General features: G+C 45.7%; 1 pseudogene; it reads right to left on the bottom strand.

Moving 5' to 3' along the window:
• Positions 1–15,075: 15,075 nt before the first annotated feature.
• LOC115104074 (WAS/WASL-interacting protein family member 2-like) lies at positions 15,076–23,702 on the bottom strand (annotated as a pseudogene).
• Between the last annotated feature and the right edge of the window lie 267 nt (positions 23,703–23,969).

Consider the following 23,969-nt stretch of genomic DNA (forward strand, 5'->3'; position numbering starts at 1 on the left):
CCGAGGTTCAGCTTGAGGTGGTGATCCGTCATCCACACTGATATGTCTGCCAGACATGCAGAGATGCGATTCGCCACCTGGTCATCAGAAGGGGGAAAGGAGAAGATTAATTGTGTGTCGTCTGCATAGCAATGATAGGAGAGACCATGTGAGGTTATGACAGAGCCAAGTGACTTGGTGTATAGCGAGAATAGGAGAGGGCCTAGAACAGAGCCCTGGGGGACACCAGTGGTGAGAGCGCGTGGTGTGGAGACGGATTCTCGCCACGCCACCTGGTAGGAGCGACCTGTCAGGTAGGACGCAATCCAAGCGTGGGCCGCGCCGGAGATGCCCAACTCGGAGAGGGTGGAGAGGAGGATCTGATGGTTCACAGTATCGAAGGCAGCCGATAGGTCTAGAAGGATGAGAGCAGAGGAGAGAGAGTTAGCTTTAGCAGTGCGGAGCGCCTCCGTAATACAGAGAAGAGCAGTCTCAGTTGAATGACTAGTCTTGAAACCTGACTGATATGGATCAAGAAGGTCATTCTGAGAGAGATAGCGGGAGAGCTGGCCAAGGACGGCACGTTCAAGAGTTTGAGAGAAATTTAATTCCTTTAACAGTACTACAGTCGATATGCTGATATAATTTAGGAAGCCTTTTCCTCAAATTTGCTTTGTTAAAATCCCGACTACAATAAATGCAGGCTCAGGATATATGGTTTCCAGTTTGCATAAAGTCCAGTGAAGTTCCTTGATGGCCATCTTGATTTCCGCTTGTGTGTGTGTGTGTGTACGCGGCTGTGACGATAACCGGAGAGAATTCTCTTGGGAGATAATACGGTCTTGCATTTGATTGTGAGGTATTCTAGTTTGGGTGAACAAAATGACTTGAGTTCCTGTACAGAATGTTATTACAATTACACCATGAGTCGTTAATCATGAAACATGGAAGCGATGGACTGAGAATCCAGATGGCTGGACCGACACCGACAGTATATCCCGGGAGAGCCATGTTTACGTGAAGAGTATGTTACAATCCTTGATGTCTCTCTGGAAAGAAACCCTTGCCCTGATCTCATCAACCTTGTTATCGGAGCGCCATCATCTAGGACTTGACATTGGTTAACCCATTCTTGCTCAAATTTGCATGCCTCTCAAACAGCTACAACTGTTTATGCATTCACACATCAAGTCCTTTCTTGAGTTGCACTCGGGGATGGAACAACTGTTGAACATCTGAGCTTGTGGTTGTTTGTGGGAAAGGGGGATACCTAGTCAGTTGTACGACTGAATGCATTCAACTGAAATATGTCTTCTGCAGTTAACCCAAACACTCTGCATTTACATTTACATTTAAGTCATTTAGCAGACGCTCTTATCCAGAGCGACTTACAAATTGGTGCATTCACCTTATGACCTCCAGTGGAACAGTAGTGCATCTAAATCTTTTCAGGGGGGGGGGTGAGAGGGATTACTTTATCCTATCCTAGGTATTCCTTAAAGAGGTGGGGTTTCAGGTGTCTCCGGAAGGTGGTGATTGACTCCGCTGTCCTGGCGTCGTGAGGGAGTTTGTTCCACCATTGGGGGGCCAGAGCAGCGAACAGTTTTGACTGGGCTGAGCGGGAACTGTACTTCCTCAGTGGTAGGGAGGCGAGCAGGCCAGAGGTGGATGAACGCAGTGCCCTTGTTTGGGTGTAGGGCCTGATCAGAGCCTGGAGGTACTGAGGTGCCGTTCCCCTCACAGCTCCGTAGGCAAGCACCATGGTCTTGTAGCGGATGCGAGCTTCAACTGGAAGCCAGTGGAGGGAGCGGAGGAGCGGGGTGACGTGAGAGAACTTGGGAAGGTTGAACACCAGACGGGCTGCGGCGTTCTGGATGAGTTGTAGGGGTTTAATGGCACAGGCAGGGAGCCCAGCCAACAGCGAGTTGCAGTAATCCAGACGGGAGATGACAAGTGCCTGGATTAGGACCTGCGCCGCTTCCTGTGTGAGGCAGGGTCGTACTCTGCGGATGTTGTAGAGCATGAACCTACAGGAACGGGCCACCGCCTTGATGTTAGTTGAGAACGACAGGGTGTTGTCCAGGATCACGCCAAGGTTCTTAGCGCTCTGGGAGGAGGACACAATGGAGTTGTCAACCGTGATGGCGAGATCATGGAACGGGCAGTCCTTCCCGGGAGGAAGAGCAGCTCCGTCTTGCCGAGGTTCAGCTTGAGGTGGTGATCCGTCATCCACACGGATATGTCTGCCAGACATGCAGAGATGCGATTCGCCACCTGGTCATCAGAAGGGGAAAGGAGAAGATTAATTGTGTGTCGTCTGCATAGCAATGATAGGAGAGACCATGTGAGGTTATGACAGAGCCAAGTGACTTGGTGTATAGCGAGAATAGGAGAGGGCCTAGAACAGAGCCCTGGGGGACACCAGTGGTGAGAGCACGTGGTGTGGAGACGGATTCTCGCCACGCCACCTGGTAGGAGCGACCTGTCAGGTAGGACGCAATCCAAGCGTGGGCCGCGCCGGAGATGCCCAACTCGGAGAGGGTGGAGAGGAGGATCTGATGGTTCACAGTATCGAAGGCAGCCGATAGGTCTAGAAGGATGAGAGCAGAGGAGAGAGAGTTAGCTTTAGCAGTGCGGAGCGCCTCCGTGATACAGAGAAGAGCAGTCTCAGTTGAATGACTAGTCTTGAAACCTGACTGATTTGGATCAAGAAGGTCATTCTGAGAGAGATAGCGGGAGAGCTGGCCAAGGACGGCACGTTCAAGAGTTTTGGAGAGAAAAGAAAGAAGGGATACTGGTCTGTAGTTGTTGACATCGGAGGGATCGAGTGTAGGTTTTTTCAGAAGGGGTGCAACTCTCGCTCTCTTGAAGACGGAAGGGACGTAGCCAGCGGTCAGGGATGAGTTGATGAGCGAGGTGAGGTAAGGGAGGAGGTCTCCGGAAATGGTCTGGAGAAGAGAGGAGGGGATAGGGTCAAGCGGGCAGGTTGTAGGGCGGCCGGCCGTCACAAGACGCGAGATTTCATCTGAGAGAGAGGGGAGAAAGAGGTCAGAGCACAGGGTAGGGCAGTGTGAGCAGAACCAGCGGTGTCGTTTGACTTAGCAAACGAGGATCGGATGTCGTCGACCTTCTTTTCAAAATGGTTGACGAAGTCATCTGCAGAGAGGGGAGGAGGGGGGGGGGAGGAGGATTCAGGAGGGAGGAGAAGGTTGCAAAGAGCTTCCTAGGGTTAGAGGCAGATGCTTGGAATTTAGAGTGGTAGAAAGTGGCTTTAGCAGCAGAGAGAGAAGAGGAAAATGTAGAGAGGAGGGAGTGAAAGGATGTCAGGTCCGCAGGGAGGCGAGTTTTCCTCCATTTCCGCTCGGCTGCCCGGAGCCCTGTTCTGTGAGCTCGCAATGAGTCGTCGAGCCACGGAGCGGGAGGGGAGGACCGAGCCGGCCTGGAGGATAGGGGACATAGAGAGTCAAAGGATGCAGAAAGGGAGGAGAGGAGGGTTGAGGAGGCAGAATCAGGAGATAGGTTGGAGAAGGTTTGAGCAGAGGGAAGAGATGATAGGATGGAAGAGGAGAGAGTAGCGGGGGAGAGAGAGCGAAGGTTGGGACGGCGCGATACCATCCGAGTAGGGGCAGTGTGGGAAGTGTTGGATGAGAGCGAGAGGGAAAAGGATACAAGGTAGTGGTCGGAGACTTGGAGGGGAGTTGCAACGAGGTTAGTGGAAGAACAGCATCTAGTAAAGATGAGGTCGAGCGTATTTCCTGCCTTGTGAGTAGGGGGAAGGTGAGAGGGTGAGGTCAAAGAGGAGAGGAGTGGAAAGAAGGAGGCAGAGAGGAATGAGTCAAAGGTAGGCGTGGGGAGGTTAAAGTCGCCCAGAACTGTGAGAGGTGAGCCGTCCTCAGGAAAGGAGCTTATCAAGGCATCAAGCTCATTGATGAACTCTCCGAGGGAACCTGGAGGGCGATAAATGATAAGGATGTTAAGCTTGAAAGGGCTGGTAACTGTGACAGCATGGAATTCAAAGGAGGCGATAGACAGATGGGTAAGGGGAGAAAGAGAGAATGACCACTTGGGAGAGATGAGGATCCCGGTGCCACCACCCCGCTGACCAGAAGCTCTCGGGGTGTGCGAGAACACGTGGGCAGACGAAGAGAGAGCAGTAGGAGTAGCAGTGTTGTCTGTGGTGATCCATGTTTCCGTCAGTGCCAAGAAGTCGAGGGACTGGAGGGAGACATAGGCGGAGATGAACTCTGCCTTGTTGGCCGCAGATCGGCAGTTCCAGAGGCTACCGGAGACCTGGAACTCCACGTGGGTCGTGCGCGCTGGGACCACCAGATTAGGGTGGCAGCGGCCACGCGGTGTGGAGCGTTTGTATGGTCTGTGCAGAGAGGAGAGAACAGGGATAGACAGACACATAGTTGACAGGCTACACAAGAGGCTACGCTAATGCAAAGGAGATTGGAATGACAAGTGGACTACACGTCACGAGTGTTCAGAGAGTTAAGCTTACGTAGCAAGAATCTTATTGACTAAAATGATTAAAATGGTACAGTACTGCTGAAGTAGGCTAGCTGGCAGAGGCTGCGTTGTTGACTAAGTAGGCATTGGCTGCGTTGTTGACACTACACTAATCAAGTCGTTCCGTTGAGTGTAATAGTTTCTACTGTGCTGCTATTCGGTGTTGATTACGTTACGTTGCGTTAAAAGAACGACAATAGCTGGCTAACTAACCTAGGAAATCGCTCTAGGCTACACAATTATCTTTGATACAAAGACGGCTGTGTAGTTAGCTATGTAGCTAGCTACGATCAAACAAATCAAGCCGTTGTACTGTAATGAAATGAAATGAAAAATGTGATACTACCTGTGGAGCGGCGAAATGCGACCGGATTGTTGAGTGCAGAAGTTCTGTTCGGTAGACGTTGGCTAGCTGTTGGCTAGCTAGCAGAGTCTCCTATGTTAAGGACGACATAAAACTACACACTCTAAACTACACAATTATCTTGGGTACGAAGACAGCAAAGACAACTATGTAGCTAGCTAACACTACACTAATCAAGTCGTTCAGTTGAGTGTAATAGTTGTGCTGCTAATCGGTAGACGGTGGACTAGCTAACGGTGGACGTTAGCTAGCTGGCTAGCTGCAGGGCAGTGTAGACTGCGTTAGGACGACGAAATACGATAATTACGCAATTATCTATGATACAAAGACGGCTGTGTAGCTAGCTAAGAAGAAATTGATAAGATTAGACAAATCAAACCGTTGTACTATAATGAAATGTAATGAAATGTAATACTACCTGCGGACCGAGTGCAGATGCGACCGCTCGCTCCAACCCGGAAGTGTTTTTAGTGAACCTCTCTGAACCAGAGAAGTGCAGGGTGCTGCCCTAATCGACATCCATGTTTTCTGCACACGTGGAACAGTTTATTTTTTTAACTATTTTCTACATTGTCGAATAAATAACAGTGAAGACAAAAACTATGAATTAACACATATGGAATTATGTAGTATCCAAAAAAGTGTAAAAAACAAAACAAAATATATTTGAGATTCTTCAAAGTAGCCACACTTTGCCCTGATGGCAGCTTTGCACACTCGTGGAATTCTCTCAACCAGCTTCACCTGAAATGCTTTTCCAACATTCTTGAAGTTGTTCCCACATATGCTGTGCACTTGTTGGCTGCTTTTCCATCACTTGGCGGTCCAACTCATCCCAAACCATCTCAATCGGGTTGAAGTCAGGTGATGGTGGAGGCCAGGTCAGCTGACGCAGCACTCCATCACTCTTCTTCTTGGTCAAATATCCTTTACACAGCCTGGAGGTGTATTGGGTCATTGTCCTGTTGAAAAACAAATGATTGTCCCAGTACGCGTAAACCAGATGGGATGGCGTATTGCTGCAGAATGCTGTGGTACTCTGGTTAAGTGTGCCTTGAATTCTAAATAAATCACAGACAGTGTCACCAGCAAAGCACCATCACACCACCTCCTCCATGCTTCACTGTGGGAACCACACATGTGGAGATCAGCAGGGGGCGGCAGGGTAGCCTAGTGGTTAGAGCATTGGACTAGTAACTGAAAAGGTTGCACGTTCAAATCCCTGAGCTGACAAGGTACAAATCTGTCATTCTGCCCCTGAACAGGCACTTAACCCACTGTTGCTAGGCTGTCATTGAAAATAAGAATGTTCTTAACTGACTTGCCTAGTTAAATAAAAAAAAATCCAAAAAGGGCAGATTTCCACTCATGTTTCTTGGCCCAAGCAAGTCTCTTCTTATTATTGGTGTCCTTTAGTGGTGGTTTCTTTGCAGCAATTCAACCATGAAGGCCTGATTCATGCTCTGAACAGTTGATGTTGAGATGTGTCTTACTTGAACTCTGAAGGGTTAGGGCTCCGAAGTGGCGCAGTGCATCTCAGCGCCAGAGGCGTTCACTACAGACAACCTGGTTCAAATCAAGACTGTATCACAACCGTCTGTGATTGGGAGTCCCATAGGGCGGCGCACAATTGGCCCAGCGTCGTCTGAGTTTGGCTGGTGTAGGCTGTCATTGTAAATAAGAACTTGTTTTTAAATGACTTGCCTAGTTAAATAAAAGGTCAAATTAATTTTTTTAATGTATCGATTTGGAATGAAATTGCTCAGGCAAGAAAGCCAGCATCCTGGAGTTGCCTCTTCGCTGTTGAAACAGGAGTTTTGCGGGTGCTATTTAATGAAGTTGTCAGTTATGGACTTGTGAGGCGTCTGTTTCTCAAACTAGACACTAATGTACTTGTCCTCTTGCTCATTTGTGCACTGGGGCCTCCCACTCCTCTTTCTATTCTGGTTAGGTCCAGTTTGCGCTGTTCTGTGAAGGGAGTAGTACACAGCATTGTACGAGATCTTCAGTTTCTTGGCAGTTTCTCACATAGAATAGCCTTCATTTCTCAGAACAAGAATAGACTGATGAGTTTCAGAAGAAAGTGCTTTGTTTCTGGCCATTTTGAGCCTGTAATCGAATCCACAAATGCTGACGCTCCAGATACTCAACTAGCCTAAAGGCCAGTTTTATTGCTTCTTTAAATCAGAACAACAGTTTTCAGCTGTGCTAACATAATTGCAAAACGGTTTTCTAATGATCAATTTGCCTTTTAAAATGATAAACTTGGATTAGCTAACACAACGTGCCATTGGAACACAGGAATGATGGTTGCTGATAATGGGCCTCTGTACACCAATGTAGATATTCCATTAAAAAATCTGCCATTTCCAGCTACAATAGTAATTTACAACATTAACAATGTCTTACACAGTATTTCTGATGAATTTGATGTTATTTTACTGAAAATGTTGAAATACACTTCTATGGGCAAAGAAACTTAAAAGGGGTGATGATATTAACAATTTTGATCCAAATGTGCAAACTGTCCAAACAGATCTATAAGATAACAGATTGATTAGTATTTTTTATTGGACCATAAACATATGTCTCATTAATCTAGAAGGTCCAAATAATGACGATTCTTTGAAAATATACAATAATTGATGAAGCCTAAAAGCAATAGTTGTTATGGTGGGAGATTATAATACGGTTTAAATACCTCAATGGACCGTAAAGGAAATCGCACTACAAAACGATCATCCTCATGCACTTAAGGAAATCACGAATATCATGGATATATTAGAACTAGTGGATATACGGACCCTTAAATATCCTGACCTAGTGAGATATACGGACCCTTAAATATCCTGACCTAGTGAGATATACGGACCCTTAAATATCCTGACCTAGTGAGATATACGGACCCTTAAATATCCTGACCTAGTGAGATATACGGACCCTTAAATATCCTGACCTAGTGAGATATCCATTACATTACATTTAAGTCATTTAGCATATACGGACCCTTAAATATCCTGACCTAGTGAGATATACATGGCGGAGGCTCAATCAATCCAGTCATCTTGACTACTATTTTATGTCATTCTCGCTGGCCCCAGAAAGTCTAGAAAGTATTGATAGGGGACAGAATGCGGTCAGACCATCAAATAAATTGGCATATACATTACTATTACAGAATTTCCACATGGGAGAATATTGAAAACTGACTTTTCCCCAACATAGGTACAGCAGATCCCCTTATTGTTTTAGACACTTCTAAAAATGTGCCTTTAGAGGAAATGCAATACAATACTAATCTTTAAAACAAAAGCAATTTAGGTCAAAACAGTTCATATTAACAAAGGAAATAGAAGGACCAACAGTACAGATAGATAGCAATAAAAACTGTACCATAGAGGCACAGAATAAGTTAGAGGGAAAACAAAAAGAAATGGAGGAATTATTCAAGAAAAATCAAGTGTAATATATTATAAAAATACAGCAAACTGGATGGAATATGGGGAAAAAAATGCACCAAATTATTATTTAAATCATCACCATAGAAATGATACCAAAAATAATTTACTGAAACTTGTTACAAAATGGAGCCAGCCATGATTCACCAAACCATATTTTGAAACAGGAAGCAAAGTACTTTAAAGCATGTGTTCATTTCAGTCTCCTCCATCTCCACTAACCAAATTTAAATTGTATGGATTTTTCTTTCTATTAATAATGTCAAATTAACATCTGTACAGAAAGACTCATGTGAAGGCCAAATGATGATGCAATTAAAGCCTTTAAGCCTGGGAAAACTCCAGGGATGGATGGACCCTTTTTCGATGCACTCGGAGGACCGTTTTCACCACTCCTATAAAAATGGTAATCAGATACTTAACAAGGTGGTCTGATGTCATAACTACTTAAAAACAGGACCCAAGTGATAAATATAAAAATGCAGTCCATTGAAAAAAATTACAGGTTGTGATGCAAACATTCTGGCAAAATGCATAGAATTAAAAAGATAGTCAGATATTAATCCTAACCAGTTTTTTTTTTTTAACGTTTTTTTTTTTACATGGACGATAGATTGGTGGTAATAAGTCATAAGTACTGGACACAATACAATGGGTTAAAGTTGTGCAGTACCAGTCAAAAGTTTGGACACACCTACTCATTCCAGTGTTTCTCTTTGTTACATTGTAGAATAATTGTGAAAACATCAAAACTATGAAATTACACATATGAAATCATGTAGTAACTAAAAAAAAGTGATAAATCAAAATAGATTTTATATGAGATTCTTCAAAGTAGCCACCCTTTGCCAAAGTGTGCAAAGCATTCTCTCAACCAACTTCGAGGTAGCCACCTGCAATGCATTTCAATTAACAGGTGTGCCTTGTTAAAAGTACATTTGTGGAATTTATTTCCTTCTTAATGTGTTTGAGCCAATCAGTTGTGTTGAGACAAGGTAGGGTGGTATACAGAAGAGAGCCATATTTGGTAAAAGACAAAGTGCATATTATGGCAGGAACAGCTCAAATAAGCAAAGAGAAATGACAGTCCATCATGACTTTAAAACATGAAGATCAGTCAATGCGGAACATTTCAAGAACTTTCATATTTTATTCAAGTGCAGTCGCAAAAACCATCAAGCGCTATGATGAAACTGGCTCTCATGAGGATCACCACAGGAAAGGAAGACCCAATTATTAATTATACAAAATTCTTGCAACCAACGGGATGTTATATACAGGGCGTTAGGAAAGTATTCAGACCCCTCGACTTTGTTACGTTACAGCCTTATAAATCATTTATTTAATCAATATGAAAATAAGGCTTTAACCTAACAAAGTGTGTGGGGGAAAAAACAATCAAGGGGTCTGAATACTTTCTGAATGCACTGTATATGGGGGATACAACCATGCCAGCTCTGCAGATTTAGCTACAGAGACATTTGTTTTGGTACTGTCCATATGTTTTGGTACTAATCCCCTCTACAACACGGAACTCCACTAATCTACTGACGGAACGCAAGAGGTGGCTAACAACAGACCTCCATCCTATGCTAGCTTGCTACCGATGTCCTGGCTAGCTGTCTAAATCGCCGTGACCCCCAAACCAACCTCTCCACTCCCTGGACCCTTTTGATCACTCGACTAAGGATGCCTCTCCTTAATGTCAATATGTCTTGTCCATTGCTGTTCTGGTTAGTGTTTATTGGCTTATTTCACTGTAGAGCCTCTAGTCCTGCTCACTATACCTTATCCAACTTATTAGTTCCACCACCCACACATGCAATGACATCTCCTGGTTTCAATGATGTTTCTAGAGACAATATCTCTCTCTTCATCACTCAATACCTAGGTTTACCTCCACTGTATTCACATCCTACCATACCTTTGTCTGTACATTATACCTTGATGCTATTTTATCGCCCCCAGAAACCTCCTTTTACTCTCTGTTCCAGACGTTCTAGACGACCAATTCTTATTGCTTTTAGCCGTACCCTTATTCTTCTCCTCCTATGTTCCTCTGGCGATGTAGAGGTGAATCCAGGCCCTGCAGTGCCTAGCTCCACTCCTATTCCCCAGGCGCTCTCTTTTGATGACTTCTGTAACCGTAATAGCCTTGGTTTCATGCATGTTAACATTAGAAGCCTCCTCCCTAAGTTTGTTCTTTTCACTGCTTTAGCACACTCTGCCAACCCGGATGTTCTAGCTGTGTCTGAATCCTGGCTTAGGAAGACCACCAAAAATTCAGAAATTTTAATTCCAAACTACAACATTTTCAGACAAGATAGAACTGCCAAAGGGGCGGTGTTGCAATCTACTGCAAAGATAGCCTGCAGAGTTCTGTCCTACTATCCAGGTCTGTACCCAAACAATTTGAACTTCTACTTTTAAAAATCCACCTCTCTAAAAACAAGTCTCTCACCGTTGCCGCCTGCTATAGACCACCCTCTGCCCCCAGCTGTGCTCTGGACACCATATGTGAACTGATTGCCCCCATCTATCTTCAGAGCTCGTGCTGCTAGGCGACCTAAACTGGAACATGCTTAACACCCCAGCCATCCTACAATCTAAACTTGATGCCCTCAATCTCACACAAATGATCAATGAACCTACCAGGTACCCCCCCAAAGCCTTAAACACGGGCACCCTCATAGATATCATCCTAACCAACTTCCCCTCTAAATACACCTCTGCTGTCTTCAACCAAGATCTCAGCGATCACTGCCTCATTGCCTGCATCCGTAATGGGTCAGCGGTCAAACGACCTCCACTCATCACTGTAAAACGCTCCCTGAAACACTTCAGCGAGCAGGCCTTTCTAATCGACCTGGCCGGGGTGTCCTGGAAGGATATTGATCTCATCCCGTCAGTAGAGGATGCCTGGATATTTTTTTAAATGCCTTCCTAACAATCTTAAATAAACATGCCCCATTCAAGAAAATTAGAACCAGGAACAGATATAGCCCTTGGTTCTCCCCAGACCTGACTGCCCTTAACCAACACAAAAACATCCTATGGCGTTCTGCATTAGTATCGAACAGCCCCCGTGATATGCAGCTGTTCAGGGAAGCTAGAAACCGTTATACACAGGCAGTTAGAAAAGCCAAGGCTAGCTTTTTCAAGCAGAAATTTGCTTCCTGCAACACTAACTCTAAAAAGTTCTGGGACACTGTAAAGTCCATGGAGAATAAGAACACCTCCTCCCAGCTGCCCACTGCACTGAAGATAGGAAACACTGTCACAACTGATAAATCCACCATAATTGAGAATTTCAATAAGCATTTTTCTACGGCTGGCCATGCTTTCCACCTGGCAACTCCTACCCCGGTCAACAGCACTGCACCCCCAACAGCAACTCGCCCAAGCCTTCCCCATTTCTCCTTCTCCCAAATCCATTCAGCTGAAGTTCTGAAAGAGCTGAAAAATCTGGACCCCTACAAATCAGCCGGGCTAGACAATCTGGACCCTTTCTTTCTAAAATTATCTGCCGAAATTGTTGCCACCCCTATTACTAGCCTGTTCAACCTCTCTTTCGTGTCATCTGAGATTCCCAAAGATTGGAAAGCAGCTGCGGTCATCCCCTCTTCAAAGGGGGGACACTCTTGACCCAAACTGCTACAGACCTATATCTATCCTACCATGCCTTTCTAAGGTCTTGAAAGCCAAGTCAACAAACAGATTACCGACCATTTCGAATCTCACCATACCTTCTCTGCTATGCAATCTGGTTTCAGAGCTGGTCATGGGTGCACCTCAGCCACGCTCAAGGTCCTAAACGATATCTTAACCGCCATCGATAAGAAACATTACTGTGCAGCCGTATTCATTGATCTGGCCAAGGCTTTCGACTCTGTCAATCACCACATCCTCATCGGCAGACTCGACAGCCTTGGTTTCTCAAATGATTGCCTCGCCTGGTTCACCAACTACTTCTCTGATAGAGTTCAGTGTGTCAAATTGGAGGGTCTGCTGTCCGGACCTCTGGCAGTCTCTATGGGGGTGCCACAGGGTTCAATTCTTGGACCGACTCTCTTCTCTGTATACATCAATGAGGTCGCTCTTGCTGCTGGTGAGTCTCTGATCCACCTCTACGCAGACGACACCATTCTGTATACTTCCGGCCCTTCTTTGGACACTGTTAACAACCCTCCAGGCAAGCTTCAATGCCATACAACTCTCCTTCCGTGGCCTCCAATTGCTCTTAAATACAAGTAAAACTAAATGCATGCTCTTCAACCGATCGCTACCTGCACCTACCCGCCTGTCCAACATCACTACTCTGGACGGCTCTGACTTAGAATACGTGGACAACTACAAATACTTAGGTGTCTGGTTAGACTGTAAACTCTCCTTCCAGACCCATATCAAACATCTCCAATCCAAAGTTAAATCTAGAATTGGCTTCCTATTTCGCAACAAAGCATCCTTCACTCATGCTGCCAAACATACCCTTGTAAAATTGACCATCCTAGCAATCCTCGACTTTGGCGATGTCATTTACAAAATAGCCTCCAATACCCTACTCAACAAATTGGATGCAGTCTATCACAGTGCAATCCGTTTTGTCACCAAAGCCCCATATACTACCCACCATTGCGACCTGTACGCTCTCGTTGGCTGGCCCTCGCTTCATACTCGTCGCCAAACCCACTGGCTCCATGTCATCTACAAGACCCTGCTAGGTAAAGTCCCCCCTTATCTCAGCTCGCTGGTCACCATAGCATCTCCCACCTGTAGCACACGCTCCAGCAGGTATATCTCTCTAGTCACCCCCAAAACCAATTCTTTCTTTGGCCGCCTCTCCTTCCAGTTCTCTGCTGCCAATGACTGGAACGAACTACAAAAATCTCTTAAATTGGAAACACTTATCTCCCTCACTAGCTTTAAGCACCAACTGTCAGAGCATCTTACAGATTACTGCACCTGTACATAGCCCACCTATAATTTAGCCCAAACAACTACCTCTTTCCCAACTGTATTTTATTTATTTATTTTGCTCCTTTGCACCCCATTATTTTTATTTCTACTTTGCACATTCTTCCATTGCAAAACTACCATTCCAGTGTTTTACTTGCTATATTGTATTTACTTTGCCACCATGGCCTTTTTTGCCTTTACCTCCCTTCTCACCTAATTTGCTCACATTGTATATAGACTTGTTTTTTTTACTGTATTATTGACTGTATGTTTGTTTTACTCCATGTGTAACTCTGTGTCGTTGTATGTGTCGAACTGCTTTGCTTTATCTTGGCCAGGTCGCAATTGTAAATGAGAACTTGTTCTCAACTTGCTTACCTGGTAAAATAAATAAAATAAAAAAAATGTACCTTGGTTTTTGGACACCAGTTCAAAAAATGGCTGAAGAATTTAAACATTTACATGGAGGGAACTCTGAAAATAGCACTGCTGGGTGATTTGAAAAGTATAATAATACCACCTTTACCTAATATTTCTTTAAATTTACAATCTGTAGAAACTATGAGAATAGAAAAGGTTCAGAACTTTTGTGAAACATCACAGCAATCAAAACTGGATGGTGTTAAAGAGAGATGGGGGATGGGGTTAAGGTGGGACTAAATATAAGATTAGGCCTGGCTCGCAGTCTGCGTTCCAATTGATCCCAAAGGTGTTCGATTGGGTTGAGGTCAGGGCTCTGTGCAGGCCTGCCAAGTTCTTCCACACCGATCTCAACAAACCATTTCTGTATGGACCTCGCTTTGTGCAAGGGGGCATTGTCATGCTCAAAAGGGTAAGGGCCTTCCCCAAACTGTTGCCACAAAGTTAGAAGCAGTGTTAAGATTTCCCTTCACTGGAACTAAGGGGCCTAGCCTGAACCATGAAAAACAGCCCCAGACCATTATTTCTCCTTCACCAAACTTTAGTTGGCACTATGCATTGGGGCAGGTAACATTCTCCTGGCATCTGCCAAACCCAGATTCGTCCATCGGACAGCCAGATGAAAGGTGCTTCATCACTCCAGAGAACGTGCTTCCACTGCTCCAGTCCATTGGTGGCGAGCTTTACACCACTCCAGCCGATGCTTGGAATTGCACATGGTGATCTTAGGCTTGTGTGTGGCTCCTCAGCAATGTTCCCGACAGATAGTTCTTGTGCTGACGTTACTTCCAGAGGCAGTTTGGAACTCGGTAGTGAGTGTTGCAACCTAGTATAGACAATTTTTATGCGCTTCAGCACTTGGCAGTCCCGCTCTGTGAGCTTGTGTGGCCTACCAGTTCGCAGGTGAGCCGTTGTTGCTGCTAGACATTTCCTCTTCACAGTAACAGCGCCTAGGTGACCGGGGCAGCTCTAGCAGGGCAGAAAGGTGGCATCCTATATAAGCTCTTCAGTAATGCCATTCTACTGCTAATGTTTTGCTGTGGAGATTGCATGGCTGTGCACTCGATATTAGACACCTGTCAGCAACAGGTGTGGCTGAAATAGCCGAAGCCACTAATTAGACGGGGTGTCCACATACTTGTGCATATAGTGTTAATGCTATGTGTTATTTTCTATTAGATTACACCAATTCGGGGAACATTCGGGAAACATTCTTTAAAATTATGCAGACAATTACATTGTAGCTTCCATCAATCTACCCCCTAAAAGAAAACTGATGTAATTGTGTAATGTGGGTGAACTATCTTTTCAACCAAAGCCGGTGGCACATTATTGCATCCTGTCAATAATAACAGATGACAAGGGACTGGACAGAGACAGGAAAAGTTGACTTGTTTCCATCAGTGACATTTTAATTGGTACAACATGTCTGACGCAGAAGGGTGAAATGTACAGAAGGAACCAGGGCCTGGATTAAGCCAAGTATGAACTGGAGGGACGAGAAGAAGACACGAATAAGGAGGTTCTCTCAATGTGAGTGCATACTGCTCCTGCTGAAATGGCCACACAGGCCCTCTGACACAGAGAGGGACTATCTACATAACGACAGAAGGCAAGAGAAAGACATATGGAAATACTAACAGTTCGTCACTGGTTTCTGACAAAAGCCTGCCGTCATCTATCCCAGTTTTATTCACTATATTACAAGCTTTATACATATTAACATGTAGAATTGCTATGACTACCGTTTTACCCATATGAGGTGTATACACTTAATGATTAGTTTAGCTTTTTTTTTTTTTTTTTTTTTTTTTACACATCCTGAATTGACTTACAGTGAATGCGTATGATAAGGCTAAAGACCAGCAAAGGGTTGAAATAAAGAGAGAATAAGTGACAGTTTAAGGGGGGGGGGGGGGTTCTGTCACAATGAGGAATAAGACTAACCCGACAAAACAAATAATAGGAACCAATCACAAGTACCAGCCTTAAAGGTTCACGCCCTTGGGTAACAATGTGCATTTGTTTCAGGCTTGTGGTCAAGTGCATTAAGCAAAGAAAAATGTATGGACTACATTACATAAATGTTATTCTGGAAATCAAGTAGATTTTTATTTTTTCTTTCAAAAGACAGAATGTAGACAACTATGCCTGAGATTAACAACTTGGCTTTTAAATCACTAGTTTGTCCATTCAACCCTCAGCAGAAGAGCTCAAAATTGGTACACAGACACAGGTCTGCACTGCCCTCTCGCTCAACATTGGCCGAATCCATAATACACAACTGTTTTTTTGTTTTTAAATTACAAGTTGAAGGGGGTACAGCCTCACAACCATGTAACTCCCACGTCTCCCCTATGGGAAAAACAAAATACTGCCACCAAGTGGCTATTGTGGGTATCAACATGTGAAATCAGCAGGATAAGGTTTGTATTTGAAAGCTTCCATTTACTTACCCCACAACATAAACCCCCCCCCATCAATTTTGAACAATAAACTCTTGAAGTATTTTAGTGTCAATGTATTGGTGCAGCATCCAATGCATTTGAAAAGCTCTGTCATTTTTAAGCTTTATTTTACCTTTATTTAACTAGGCAAGTCAGTTAAGAACAAATTCTTATTTTCAATGACGGCCTAGGAACAGTGGGTTAACTGCCTGTTCAGGGGCAGAACGACAGATTTGTACCTTGTCAGCTCGGGGGTTTGGACTAGTAACGCTCTAACCACTAGGCTGCCCTGCCGCCCCGGCTAGGGAGTTAGTGGGGTTGTAGTGTTGAGTTAGTTGTGAAATGGTTTCAGCGACCCAGACTAGTGTTTAAAGGCATAATAAGCTTCTGCTTTGCATTTAGGACAACTAACAAGCTCACCTTTGTGCATTTTGTCAAGACAAGACACTCTGAAAAAGAAAAACAACATGCGTCTATCTGGTTAGTCTTTTTCTGCACAGAGAGGAAGGGAGGGAGAGCTTCCTTGCTGCAAGATCCCATACATGTGCACTATCATTCTCAACAGGATTACTTTTTCCACAAACCAACGATTGTCACAGGTGTTGATTACTGCCAACCATCACCGAGAACATATGGAACTATTGCTTTTGTCAGTCCATCATTCCAACCAGTCATAAGAGAACCCCATGACAAGCCTTGCAGCAGGGAGAAAGGATGGGGGATATGAGCTGTTCCCAGTTCAGTTCGGACTTAGTTGGCACTTTTGGAAAGAACCTCTTATCTTCTCGTTCTCTGTTCCACAAACCGTATATCTGAGGGAACTTTTTAACAGTTGCAGTTCCCTCCATCGGCAAGGGGTGCAGTGGTCCCCAAAAGTCACTCACCTTTAGACACTTAGGACCAGGCTGTAGAGTCACCGCCTTTAGGACCAGGCTGTAGAGTCACCGCCGTTAGGACCAGGCTGTAGAGTCACCGCCGTTAGGACCAGGCTGTTAGGACCGGTCACTGGTTTCTTCTGACTGGTGTTCTCCCGTTTGATGGTGATGTGGGCTCTCACAGTGCATACTCTGACGTGGAGCCCGTGTGGTAAGGATATGAATGTCTATCATAACGGTGTCATAGTGTTCCCCATCCACACACGAGCCTGGAAACACTATGAATGGGTAAGTATGCCTTTGTGATTAAACAGGGCAAGTTCACCCACGCGGACACAGGCTGGGAATGGCATAAGTAAGCTGCCAAACTCCACCTCCAAATGGAGTGAGACTGCCATAGAAAACAATTTCTGGGCTATTTTCAAGGGCGAGCGTGTGAGTGAATGGTTGTGGAGCTTAAGTGAAATGTTGTCAAATGAGAAGCATGTACATGTTATATGCTGTAGGTTCCATGTGAGAAAGTTGTGTGTGTGTGTGTGTGTGTGTGTGTAACCCTTGTCTCCTGTACACTATAAGTGACGGAGTCTCAGTGTTCACCTTCCCACAGGTGGTGCAGGAGGAGCTCCCCTCATCACTGCCAAAGAAACAAAAAAACTGTTACAATAAACTATAGGCCTATGGGGAAAATATTGATATTCCTTTCATGTACTTTTTAATTTTTTAATTTTTACTCTGCACCAGAAAATCTGTGTGCATGTTACTTATTGGCATGTTGCGTCACACTGATAAGTGAGCCCTCACCTCTGTTGGCTTTGCTGGGGTAGATCTTGGTGAAGTGCCGGTACTCCTCTGGAGCAGGGAAGTCATCCAGAGGGTGGAAAGAATACTTGGACTCAAAGTCATCTGTAGGGAGAAAAGGTTAGGAAGATGACCGTTCAGGTCAGGAGTGGTGGTCAAGGTCATTGAGGGGCAAAAGGGGAGGAGAGGATAGAAAGAACAGTAGGGAAGAGTGAAGTGTCAGTCGTTCCCTTTTGTATTGATCCAAATTGTTCCACCCGAAGGAGCCATGGATCAAGTGCCCTGAAGCACGAGAGATTAATCAGCCTCACAAATAAAATAAAAGTGTATATAACAAATATATATTTTTTAAGTCAGTTTACCCTTTACCCAACTCAAATTGATTTGACCAACTCCGATGCATAGTTTCCCATTCTCTTTCACAGATCCAATACTTACATGGACTGCAACATTTTATACATTCCAAAAGACTCCGAAGTAGATTAATAACCAACTCTCATTTTGTTAGTCAATGTAGAGGGAAACCAAATTTGAGGTCAGGTGATGCAGTATGGGGGAAGAAGACTCACCTACGAAGGAGCGGGAAATGGAGGTGTGTCCATTGCGGATAGGTGGGGGAGGGGGCGGGGGTGCGGCAGGGGTACGGGAGGGAGGAGGGGGGGGCTTGCCACGGCTATGAGGCTCTGAAGGGCTACCTCTGTAGGGGGGTGGTGGAGGGGGGGCATCCCGACCACCGTTTCGTTGACTCGACCCAGGCGGGGGTGGAGCTGTACAGAAAACAAACGGTACAGTCATTAAGGACCAATAGAGAAGCCACACTGGCTACCCATCAGTCATTACAATACAACAGTAAGACAGGAACGCTAGAAAAACACTGTAGGCCTGTCGTGACACGCCACCGTCCTGACTAGCGCCACGCCTTGCCACACCACTTTTTCTACACTCGTTTAAAATGTCTACACTAATAAACAATCACCCCTCCTCGCTTGCCTCACATTATGATAGGTGATTGACAAGAGGAGATAGAGGTTAAACGAGGCAAAGCAAGAATTGTAGCACAGCACAGTGAGAAAAATATTTAGAACTTAATGGACTTGAAATGGGACTGGCCCTAACCCAGCTCCATTACAGGTAAAGGAACAAGGAGAGCACTAGTAGCAACACACCTGCTCCTCTACCGGGGGGCTCACGGACTGGAGGGGGTGGGCGTCCGCCTGGCGGGGAGGGGGAGGGGAGGGAGGCGGGGGTGGTGCTTGCCCACGGGTTGGAGTGTGTCCAGGTCCAGGCGACGGCTTCTTGCTGAGGGAGTTGTGTCTCTGAGGTAGCTCCGGGGCGGCTTCGTTAACCGGGCTGGAGGGGCCGTTGGTCATGGGCTGGCGGTACGGGGAGGAGGTGGACCCAGAGAGGAGGAAGAGGAGGATGCAGAGGAGCCCCCTGACGTCAGGGGCCGGCGGTTGTTGTTGGGAGAAGGGGGTGGAGGGGCGCTGTTGCGGGCCGGCACCGGGGAAGTCCCCTCTGTCCTGGCGTGGGAGGGAGGGGCTTCTCCCGGTTGTAGGAGGGGCGGGTGGTGGCGCCTTCTGAGTCGGGGCAGGGGGTGCGTTGCCCGGCGAGAGAAAGGGGGAGGAGGTGGAGGGGCGGAGGAGCTGTGCTTCATGCCACTGTTAGGGCTGCCTCCGCTGAGGGGGCGGGAGAGGTCGGGGAGGGAGGGCCTCTGGGATCGGGAGTGCTCCGGGGGAGAGGCCTGTTGGGCTGAGCAGTCTGTGTTGTCCTGGCGAACAGGGGGTCCGGGGGGACGAGGAGCAGCGGGGCGCGTGCCAGGAGGCGTCAGGGCTGACCTGCCAACCGAACCATCTGCACCAACAACAAAAAAACACCCAAAAAAGTCATCAGCAATTCATATGAAGATGAATTTATACATGAACAGAGAAACATTAGGACATTTCTCAGTCCAGAGTTACTACAGAACAGAAATGTCTTGTTATGTTGTTTTATTCATCATAATACATTTTCTAATATTTTCTCCCTGACAGAAGGTCTTTCTTATGATGAAATCTAAGACTAATGCAGATATGCAGGTTAGGGAACTCATTATTGTGAATCAGAAAATCTCCTTCAGCCATGCCTGTCAGATCTATTACAGCCCTGCCCTCTGACAACACTGAAACCTGACATGCCCCATCTAAAGCAGTCAAAGACCAGTGCTCATTTTTCAACCAATTGCAATCGTGCTTTGACGAAGAAGCTTGCTACCAAACTTGTCAGAGATAAATGTAACGGGAGGGAATTAAATTGCTGGATTAAACCTTCTTCAACACAAGTTTGACGGACCACTCATTTGGCGGTCCAGATTGTTTTGGGAAATCTTTGTAAGTGACACTATTTGTAAAAACAGATTAGATATTAAATACTTGCCTCCGACTGGTCTCAATTTAGGCACACCTGTCTGGAAAAGACCTCCCATCGGCTGAATGACCCCTGACGAGCCTCCTCCGCCTACATTACTAACGCCATCTCCTTTAGGATCTGGACAGGGAAGAAAACAAGGTTAAATGACATACATTACAATATTAACCTATTATATGTATAATTACACTCATGGTCTCCCATTCCACTCCTGTGAAATAAGCCTTGACCCCCAGAGTGTGTGCTCCATGCACTACCCTAGCATCATCAGTTCTGTGCTTCTTACTTCCATCCAATCAGATTAGTCAGTAAAACACCACCAGAATAGTAGGTCTGAGACAAGGGTGAACCTTAGTGGTGCAGTGGCCTTACTTTCTAAGATGGGTGCGCTCCTGTCATTTACCACGCCGACCTTCTTCAGCTTGGCCCCTTTGTGGATGTCCCCGAGCAGGGCTCCTCTGCCTTTGGCCTCATCTCGGTTGAGCTTAGGTGGGGTGGTGTTGGCCTGCAAGGGGGGAGGGGAAGAGAGAGAGCGCGTGTCCTCTAGTTAGCTCAGCATAGCACACTTTATGCTACCGTAGAACAGACCAGAGTACACAACCCAATTTCTCGTGGACAGACTACATAAACGGTACAGTAGATCTGTCATCATACCACGGGATGTGTATGATAACGAGCAGCATTAGGTTGGGTGCTTTGGACAAATCACGATTTCAGAGGAGTCTTTCGAAATTGGGATGGGGAGGGGCCATTCGGCCCATAAACTTGGTATAACGAGCCAAGATTATACATAGCCTGACAGGTAACAGGTTGCAGAAAGCCATGTCACAGTTGGTGTAAGGGAATTAGCCGGGTAGAACGTGTCCTCGAGGGGCTACAGCACAATACATTTTTAGAAGATTTATATTTTGTGAGTCCTTCACATCAAGTCATTAATTAGTTGTCCATTATATAAATCCATATCGTTATGCAGCCCCGTCTGCAGAGGCCTGGTCGGTTGACTGCTCATTATGCGAATTACTTCATGTGTAAAAAAATTTTTTTTTTTGAGGACGATTACATGAGCAAGCAGCGCTAATCACCAGAAGTGCTCTGTATGTCCCGAATGGCACCCTATTCATTAAATAGTGCACTACTTTTGACCAGAGCCCTATGGGCCCTGGTCAAAAGCAGTGCACTATTAAAGCGAATAGGGTGCCATTTGAGACACACCCCCTGATTGGGTTTGGCAGGGAAAGGATAGCACATACAATCACAGGCCACGAGGAGAGCTCATTTCAGATTTCAGTAGTGTGCTCTCTGAAAAAGGTAAAAATTCAGCTTCACAATACCAGTGAAAAAGGGATCTGAGAGTTGTCAAGTTGATTACAACTAATTTATGTGAACTACACTAGAGCTAGGCCTACATCATGGCTCATACCATTAAATATGTCCCTATCATTTGTTTGACAGATACAGTTCGCTATTAGATCCACACAGTTCCACACGAAACTCCATTGTGTCCTCCTCCCAGAGCGCTAAGAACCTTGGCGTGATCCTGGACAACACCCTGTCGTTCTCAACTAACATCAAGGCGGTGGCCCGTTCTTGTAGGTTCATGCTCTACAACATCCGCAGAGTACGACCCTGCCTCACACAGGAAGCGGCGCAGGTCCTAATCCAGGCACTTGTCATCTCCCGTCTGGATTACTGCAACTCGCTGTTGGCTGGGCTCCCTGCTTGTGCCATTAAACCCCTACAACTCATCCAGAACGCCGCAGCCCGTCTGGTGTTCAACCTTCCCAAGTTCTCTCACGTCACCCCGCTCCTCCGCTCTCTCCACTGGCTTCCAGTTGAAGCTCGCATCCGCTACAAGACCATGGTGCTTGCCTACGGAGCTGTGAGGGGAACGGCACCTCAGTACCTCCAGGCTCTGATCAGGCCCTACACCCAAACAAGGGCACTGCGTTCATCCACCTCTGGCCTGCTCGCCTCCCTACCACTGAGGAAGTACAGTTCCCGCGCAGCCCAGTCAAAACTGTTCGCTGCTCTGGCCCCCCAATGGTGGAACAAACTCCCTCACGACGCCAGGACAGCGGAGTCAATCACCACCTTCCGGAGACACCTGAAACCCCACCTCTTTCAGGAATACCTAGGATAGGATAAAGTAATCCTTCTCACCCCCCCCCCCCCTTAAAAGATTTAGATGCACTATTGTAAAGTGGCTGTTCCAATAGATGTCTTACGGTGAACGCACCAATTTGTAAGTCGCTCTGGATAAGAGCGTCTGCTAAATGACTTAAATGTAAATGTAACATTTTTCATCCAGGTGACACTTTGCATACTTGAATAAGGTCTTACCTGGCTGAGGGTGGGGGGTGGAGGGGGGCCTCCAGGGGGTGGAGGGGGGGGAATGGGCATCCTGACCTGCTCAACAAGTCTTGTGGATGGCCTGGGGTCTCAGATACAAACTCAGTCACCACCTGTAATAAACGTAGAAAAACATGTTTCAGAGTCATCTAGTGACATATTTCAGTCTTATCTAGCATGAATTTGTCAACTAGTATAGTTCGCTAAGTAGAAGTGGTTCACTTTGATTGGATTGTTTCCCTTGCAATAAATTATATTTTAAACCACGCAGCTAGCCATCTAATAAACGTGAACATACTGGTTTCATGTGACGTTACTGATGACGTCTTCACTTCGTTAGCAAGTTGGCCTATCTAGCTAGCTAGTTATGCTAGCAGAGGGCTAACGTTGGGTCAGTGCTGCTGTGTAATGGAAATGAGCCGACTGTAGATAGCGTTAAGTCATCCAACAGTGTGACGTCTCCAAATAAACCTGGTCTTCGGTAGCTAGGTCAGATTAGCCAATAGTTAGCATAAATCGGTTGACTAACGTTAGGTAGCAAGCTCACAAATTTAACGTTAGCTAGCTAACCAATTAGCATACAAACTTGAAGCCATTGCGGCGGCCCTTCAGCAAAAGGATAAGCTAACTCCACACATAACAGCTCAACTAGCTAACCATCGTAGTAAAGTATGGCTACAATACATCCTAACAAACGTAACGTTCGCTATGAATCTCAGCTATATCGTACATGGCGCGAACTCATCATGGCTATCATGTTTGGCTAATGTTCATGGCTATCATGTTAGCTAACTACAGGATATGTTGCGAACTACCTGGGTTAGCTTGCAAGAGTTGGCAACCTTTGCAAATTAGCTTAATTAGGCGAATTGCTAGCGAGATTGCTTCAGAATGCAACTTACTGGAGTTTCTTAGCAGCCCATTCGTTTGATATTTGAAGTTTTAACTCATATTAGTTTCTTCGTTCTCGGTAGTTCCTTCATCTCAAGTGTATTAATAAGTTTCAAGCTGGCCATTGATATTTCATTCCTGCATGCACGCACACGCCCCTTCACTTGCAGCAGAGAATATGGAAGTGTGCAGACGGAAAATGCCCAGAGATGGTAAAGAAAGCGAGACACCCCACTCCCTATTTTTTCGAGTCGGGGCTGGCACCACCGTGGTCTACCTATTGCCCCCGCCCCGCGGAGGGGGAGCCCCCAGAAACGTGACATCTTTCTAGGACAGGGAGGGGGCAATAGGGCACCAATGAGCGGTTCCAGGAAGTGAATTCTCAATAAAATCACCCGTTGTGATAAATATTATCGATAGCAATATTACTGTACAACGTACAATTCGTATGTTGATGTAGTGCCCATTGGTTAAGAATGTTTCAAACTCTGTCTTGAGAAGTCATGTCTTTACCGTC

The sequence above is a fragment of the Oncorhynchus nerka genome, linkage group LG21, assembly GCF_034236695.1.
Source record: "Oncorhynchus nerka isolate Pitt River linkage group LG21, Oner_Uvic_2.0, whole genome shotgun sequence".
Taxonomy (NCBI): Eukaryota; Metazoa; Chordata; class Actinopteri; order Salmoniformes; family Salmonidae; genus Oncorhynchus; species Oncorhynchus nerka.